This window comes from Embiotoca jacksoni, unplaced genomic scaffold (assembly GCF_022577435.1).
Source record: "Embiotoca jacksoni isolate LCO1_2020_lvr unplaced genomic scaffold, fEmbJac1.0.p SCAF_85, whole genome shotgun sequence".
In the NCBI taxonomy this organism is placed as follows: Eukaryota; Metazoa; Chordata; class Actinopteri; family Embiotocidae; genus Embiotoca; species Embiotoca jacksoni.
Genome location: NW_027185442.1, coordinates 954,553 through 962,847, shown reverse-complemented (window position 1 = coordinate 962,847; position 8,295 = coordinate 954,553).

Genomic DNA, 8,295 nt, shown 5'->3' with positions numbered 1-8,295 from the left:
TTCTATCCCATTTCTGTGTCTTTGCAAGCGTTTCTAAGTCCCTGCAGAATAAAATCTTTGATGGGTTTTGTGCAAACGCTCCAGAGTGATGGTTCAACCACTGGAACCTAACAAGTCATCACTACAACTACATGATGGTTATAAGGAAGTCATTTTTTTAGGACTTTGCTCACAATAGCAAACAGGACGAGTGCTTCGTCTTCAAGTACCTCACAGTAATAAAATCAGACTTCTACCGCTTTCAGTTTGGCCTTCTTTAGAAATCTAATCACCTGTCACCAATAAAGACAAACATTCACAGCCATTCACAGTTTTCTACATATTACACTGATATTCAATAAGGGCACTTAGATGGAGCTCCCTCAGCTGATCTGAGAGTCGTTCCCGTACACTCCTTTTGGAGGATCAGTGCTTTGGTAGATCATTAATGTTTATTTTGGTGTAGCTTACAAATGTGATCAAATGCTTCTCCACCTCCACACTGGTTGGGTGTACTATCATATTATCAAGCTATGTTTCCTGTGCACTTTAAAACGTAACATTTTACCCTTTTTACCAAGTGTTTATAAATAAATAAAAACTTTTTAGCTGCAATAATATTACAAGTAAGTAACTTTGTTTCTTTGATGTTTGAAGAAGATGCTGTTCAGTCGTTAATTAGAGTTTTTTGCAGCTTTGTGGCTTCTTAGCTGCCTTCTGTGCGGCAGCTATGAAACCAAAATAATAAAGTGAAAGATGTTGGGACACTCAGCAGAGCTGCAGCGCAGGAAGAGTTCAAGCCTTACACATTACACATGCTCAATTTCTCATGGATTATCACAGCTTTAACAATTGGTGGTGTGCCACAGACTTTGCAGAGAGCTGAAGTATGGAGCCGTTGCAACATAATAGTGATCAATATTTAGGACAAAATGAAAGTTAACTTCAATTATTAAGGACTGAGGAACAAAAGTGTCTCATTAACAAACAGGACGCTTGCAAAAGCAGCGCTAGACTGGAAATAAAATGCAAAGAAATGGAACAGTTGGGGAAGCAGCGAGCTCAAGTAAAGAAGACCAATAAACAACACCATATGTCGCCTGCCTGAGATCCTGCTGCTGCAGCAGGGAACAACACGGCCCGGGCTGCATGGATCAGGTTTGTGTGTCCTGCTCCTGATAGTAAACATGTGGTTTGGCATCATCTTGGTACAGCTGGTATGAGGACAGTGAGAAACAATCAAATCACATCACTATAATTTAAGGTCTTTAGGATTAAGGGACGTCTTGGAATAAAGTTCCGATCTTTCCTGGAGTGTTGAGAAGTAGTTTAAACTGAAATATTCGACACATGTGAATAGTGGCCTTCATTATTTACTTTGTTATATTGTAGTAGTATGAGAAATATATTAAAAAAAATATTGATTCTGGGAGTTTATGATGGTCGAACACAAGTTTCTGATAAAAAGCTTTCAATGAACCACAAAACTTTTCTTTGCAAATTTCCCTCCAAGGTAAATATGGCAGTTATTGAAACATTTAGAGTTGAATACTTAAAGTCAGGTTCTTCCAACTATTAAAACAAACGGATAAATTCTAACGGTCTAAGTGCATTCAGGTTAAAGATGTTGTGCTTGGTCAGGATGACTCGCTCATAACATGAACTAAACCAATCAGTGTCATCTCCCATTTCCTCTCGAATCCAGTTGCACTTTGACCTCAGTGGATCGCTGTACAACAGCGGATCGGCCGAGTGGAGGACAAGATGTTTCTCTGCGTAGGAAACGAATCCGCTCGTGTTCTGACTTTTGTTGGTCCATTCTGCATGACCATATCTGACACTAGCAAGGGCAGAAGTTTAGAGTTGTGATTGGTGACACTTTGCATTGGGTGCAAGAAAGAGCCCAAACTATAACATATATTGCTCAAAATAAGTTCCATATTTACCACGAGAATGACCACGCAGCAGAATCTACAGAAATCTAAAGACTCCATCATCAACCTTCCCTTTGAAGTCTGAGAGCTCACACATCTACAAAAGTAGAAAAGTGAGGGTGCACGTAACTTCGCATCGCCCCACAAGTCTAGACCACCTATGCGTCTAATTAAAATGGTTTATGGGTTGCTGTGGCAACTGACATGTCAAAATTGTGACCATGATGTCAGAGTGGCTCTGGGATGAGCCGTCAGCGGAAACTGCTCAGAGAAGCCAACTGGCGACAGGTTAATTGGCTTGGTGACATTTAACATCTGTGACTCACAAATATGGCTCTAAGCAGGGAGTGTGTGGAGGAGAGATTCAGCTCGACGCTATAAACACACACACACGTATTTCATTTTGTTACTAACTGAAGAAATGTAATGACTTCCTCTTGTCTGGATTAAATTCCCTCTCAAGCTCCATCAAACCTTCTTTGACAAAGGAAACACTTAAAAAACATCTCATTGTAGATGAAAACTAAAATATAGATTTATGCATGCAGCATTGTTTTCTCCTCATGAATGGGATTTAATGACCCTGCCGGCACTTGAAGATGCAACCATTTAAAGGAATAGTTCAACATTCGGGAAGTAAAAGTGTTGAACTGGTACTCAGCTTTTTGATTCAAGTCATTGTAGATGAGGATTTCTATTCTTAGTTTACCATAATGATCCTAAAATAATATGTCATTATAACTCATTTTCGAGAGACGCTGACTCGGGTCCATTTATGATCAGAATCAACACTAAATGCATTAAAGCGACACATTCATCAAACTTCACACTAGTTGTATGTTCTCTCTTATTCGTTGGAGTAACGGTGTGTATACTTTTAGAGAGTGTGATTCCTTCCTCAGCAGAACATGAAGTCCAGTAAGAAAGCAGCAACAAAAAGAAACACCAGACTGAACACGAGTCTGCCGATCATTTGGGAGGTCATCTGGGGATCAGACCCACGGAGCCGGACACTGGTAACTCCATCACTTCATCCCTCACTGTGTAAGTGGAAATAAAGCTGAACTCACAGAAGTACTTGAGTGTCTCTTCGATCTGCTCATGTGTGAGTCCCAGCACGACCCCTGGTGGCAGCAGAGGGGTGTGCAGCCAGTCGTCATGGTCGTATCCAAACACACTGTCTGCTCGAAGAGTGTAGTTGGGCTGACCTTCTGATAGGAGGCTCACTATCTCCAGCTCCGGCAGGTCTGAACAAAGGTCTGAGCGTGGGGAGTGTGTGTGTGCGTGCGTGCGTGTTGAATATATGAGTGGATAGGTTTATGTATTTGCAAAGAAAAACAGAAAGAGAGCGGCACTTTAACAACAAGTGTTACACTGCCCTCTACTGATAAATATATGAAACTAGAATTATCTAGAAAATGAATATGCAGACTGCTTTAGTGAAGTTTTCAACTTTTGTATATTTTTACAATACTAATCATTTCTAATTAGTCTTTAAAAAAAACAACCTACCGGTTAGAGTGGACACATCGTGGCACGGTCGTTGGCCCAGGTCCCTGAGGTTCCCCGCTGATGCAGGCTGAAGAGGCTGGGGGTCCACCTCCAGGGCCCCCAGCGCCTCCCCCTGCCCCCCATGGAGGGAGAAGACTGACTGGGAGTCCAGATGGGCCTGTGAGGTCCAGGAGCAAGAAGAAAGAGAAGCTCGAGGAGAAGATGAAAGAGGGAAGACAGGATGGGACAGCTTGACTGGGTCTGGAGGGTTCAGGGTGAAGGCCGACTCAGAGCTGGGTGTCCTACAGCGAGACGAACGCCCCCTGGTGGCTCAGGGAGAAAACACAGGCGTCCAGGGCATCGGTCTCTGGCTGGCTCTGAAGGGAGGGACTACAGGGAGGAAAACACAAAGAGAAAGAGAGGGAAGAAAAGAAGAGAGAGTAGAAGCATTATAATGTTTCAGGAATGCAATGTGCAAAAATGTTTTCATTACAATTCAGCTGCAAGATACTAATATCACAATTATTTTGCTCTATAGTGCAATTTTATATACACTAGCACATGTGTGCACAAATTAAGATAGTTTGTGTTTTGAATTATTTGTACAGCCTTATTATAACATACTATGTTCCTGTGATCAAACTCAAGAAGACAAGCATGACATCATTATAATAAAAAGCAGCAACTCCAGTGAGCTTTTGTTTTTACAAGGTGAGAACATTTTTAGTTTCTGTAAAAAAAAACTAAAAAATCTGCACGTTCAGTTCATCATGTTAAATTGTAAGATAAATATTTTCATTAAAAAAAAAAAAAACATTTTATTTTCATAAATACCCTCAGGTCTCATGACATAATGAAAATAAACAATCAGATGTATTAGAAACTGCAGCCTTGATAACAAACTTTCTATGTAAGTGACTCTCATGTATTTTTCAAAAGATGTGAAGTCTCCCAACAACAAACCTTTTCTCTGATTAAAGAGTATTTCACTCCAGACAAAGCAGGACCTGGCCTTGGTCAGTGTTATGGGGTCACAGAGATGGAGTTACCACCGCCTGAAGCAACAAACAGATCCGGTTCCTCAACATGACATCGCAGGCATATAAACATGGTGATGGTGTAAATTACACAGAAACATTATCGGTTAAAATATGACAGTCAAGATCTGCTCTTCTGTTCTGTGAGATCTCACAACATAAAGCACGTCTATATCAGAGTGCTTTTAAAGAGGTCAGAGTTCACTCTGTTGGAGACCTGCTTTATGTCAAAACATTATTTCCAGCATTACAGTAAAATATTAAAACAGTATCATCTCATCTTTCCACATCCTGCCTCACTGGTCCTGTTTGTTGGAGCATCAGTTCGACTTCATGCCGTCTGTGGAGACTCCTCAAGATTTTATATTGTACATGCAGACTTTTAGTTTTTTACAGATACTGAAAATGTTCTCGCATAGTAAATCTTTATCTATATGTCTGTGTATTATTGGTCAAATAATTCCTCTCTCATTAATTGAAGTGCTGTTTCACCCAGGCTACTAACAAAAGGACACTTGATACCTTGGCCCAGTTATTGCAGTCAATAAAACATGCAGCCCAGAGGACAAAAGGTTTGGCCCAGTTAAAGCAACAGCTACCGGCATATCACCGCCAGCACAATGCAGGCACACACACACTGTAGGACACAGCTGAAGACAGCTGCTGCGTCCACATCCGACATCAAACACACCAGCATCAGTATCAGTATCACCCCCCCCCCCCACACACACACACACACACACCCCCACCCTCTCCCACCGAGGGTGCGTTTCCCCTCGTCCGCGTTGGTCTCCGCTGCACAGTACATCCAATCAGCTGAGTGTCTTCATTTGCTGCCAACACCTCCCCATCCATCCTCTCTCTCTTGGAGATGTCAGAGGAGTCACATGACTTCAGCTTTCATATTCAGACCCTTCAGACCCTTTCTGGCAGTAAATCTATGGAGTGTGCAGAGAACCGGCTCTCACTTCCACGTGTCCATAACAGAATGACACCGACCTAACAGACACTATGGAGTTCAAATATCCTAATTTCATGTGCACGTAAAAACATTTTGAAATGCACTAATGGGGGAAACAAACGGGTGAAACTTCACATTTACACAACGTCAGCTCCAATTTAGCAGTTGCAGAAAGCCACCATCGGTTAGTTAACCATGCAGCCAGGCGAGACCCTGTCAGACACTTAGGGGTGACACTAGAGGACATGGTTATTAGCAAGCGCCCTGTCCTTTGTACTACCATCTTTTTAATAGTCTAGGCAAGATGCCAGAGGGGAATAAAAAAATGAAAAAACGTAGGTCAGCTCCGTAATCAGCGAGGACATCACCCGACCGGGACGTAACGGAGCTGCAGAGGAGATTAGTGCCGCAAACTCTCAAACAGCAACACGAGCAACTGGACAAGAACCGACTTAAAATGCCATCAGGGGTTTCTGGAAGTGTCCACATAACCAGGGTGGGTGAGACACTTCGTCTCATGAAGGTAGAATAAATCTATCACATGGACTATAAACACAAAGGCTGGTGCTTCATGCGATTGGCTTCAAAATCACGTCTGAGCTGAAATAGTGTAACACAAGCAGAAAATCCAGCCTGGAGCTGAACTCCACAGAGGCAACGGGTGTTTGAAAAGCTCGACGTGGGTCCTCTGAGCAAACAATGCCCTTCCAGGAGGGTGTGGACGTGAACCGCAGCACACATGGGGGAGGGAGGAGGAGGGGTGGGGGGGCCTGCATGAACAGGACTTCAAGGACGGCTGCATTTCAGACAAGGACCTCAGGAGAGTAAAAAAGACAATGACTGTCAACATTTCCTATTCACCCGATCAGCAGCTTTTTTTTTTCCTCTCCGGTAGTTGAAAGCAGAACGGATCTACGACTCTGAACTTATATCTGATCATTAAACAGGAAAAACTGCCAGTAAATTCAACTTATCTACTGTTATCTACGCATAAATATTACGTGACAAGAAGGAGAAGGAGTCCTCCAACAGATTGTATGAGACCTGATCCCAAAGTCATAAAGTCAGTGTGGGATCAAAACTGTGTCAAGTTCTCCCAGTTGATTGGAACTTCAACCCTCCAACTACCTTCATATCTCTAATTGCACAATAAGTGGAAGCTGGACAGGTGGTGCTGTTTGTTCTGTTGACTGCACTTTGCATAGAGTTAACAGGGAAATAAAAACTGAACAAATTTGGTTGAAAGGAATAAAAAGTAAAGTGAAAACATGGTGTTCTCGCTGAAACTAGAAGAGGAAGTAGTTGCTAGCGCACATAAGCTACAAGGCAGTCAGCAGCTGTTGTCCAGGGTTATAAATAGATTAGAGGATCTAACAAAGGAAAGTAAAACAGATTTTTTTTTTTTTTAACTTCCATCATAATCTAGAAAAACATCTGTAACAGTAACAATAACAGTAATAGTATGAGCTTCAAGTGCTTTAAATCCCACCGACTGCAAATAAACCTACTTGCCTCCAACATGCACCACAATGATCGAGGCCTTTAAGACACAGCAGAACAAATCACACACGGTCTGGATGATTGCAGCCATTTAATGATGAGGTGTCATCACAGAAAATGCTTTGAAATGTTCTGCTTTGTTTTCTTCTGAAACATCTGTGTTAAAAACAAACAGTCAAAGTCCTCCAAAGCTCCAACTCTTCCTCTGAATACATCATCCTGACATCAGCTATCTGTTAATATGCAGAGATCCAAACAGCAGGCTGTATTAAATGAACTTTATCATCCGAGAGGATAAGATGAGCCATCAGAACGTCTCCAGCACGTTACGGTCCAGAGATCCGTGGACGTGCGTCCGCTCACGATCGGAAAAACACCATTAAGTCCACGAGGGATTCACAAAACCAGCAACCTGCTCACACACATCATAAAGACATTTATGGCCCAATCAAACTGTAATATGATGTTTGACAAGAAACACAGCACGTCCTCATTGCCAACCAGAGCAATATTCTGCTACTGAGGTGACGACATCTTTCACGCTCACAAAACTGGAAGATCCCATTTATCCTTTATTCTATTTCAATTTAAAGACCGCTGACACAATTAAGAAAGAATTAATAGGGAGGTCAAAAAAAAAGGGAAAAATGCTGAATTACTAAAACTTGCAAACTATATAAATGAATAAAACATTATGTTTTAGTGGTGCTCATCATACATACTTTATAACTATAATAATTATGCATATTCTTGAGGCACGTGAGCTCCACAAAAACCTTCTGCTCAGAAGTAATTGTGTCAGTCTGAAAGTCGTAATCCTATAAATGACATCATGTCCTCATTGTTGGAAATGACAGTTGCTCTGAACCAGCGGACTCCACCAAGGAACTGAATTAGAAGAAGTGTTTGGTTAACCAGTAACAACCCATGTTTACTTTGCATATTGTCATTTTTCATAGGAGAGTTGGTGTCAGCTCATCACCCAGTCAAGGATCTATTTCATGCAACACAGATATGTCGTAAAATGATATCAGCATCACTATGAATAACATATTTATTTAAAAGCATCAGCACAATGAAAACACAAAGCCTCTATCATAAAAAACTCAAAATACAAAACCATATTTACGTTTTTAGCATTAAAGAGAGTTTGAAACAGCTGAAACGGCTTCGATAAAAACCTGGAATTATTGAATCTTTCTGTCCAGTTCATTTTTAAAGCGGTAACAATAAAGTGTTTCACATCACATGATCATCACAAATAACAGCTGAACAGCTAGTTAGTTTGGACACAGAGTTGAAATAGAAATAACACGGGAAAAAAGAGCGCGGGAAATAACTTTACCGTGAACAAGAATGTCACCCTGACAACTGGGAGAGCTATTCTGGACGG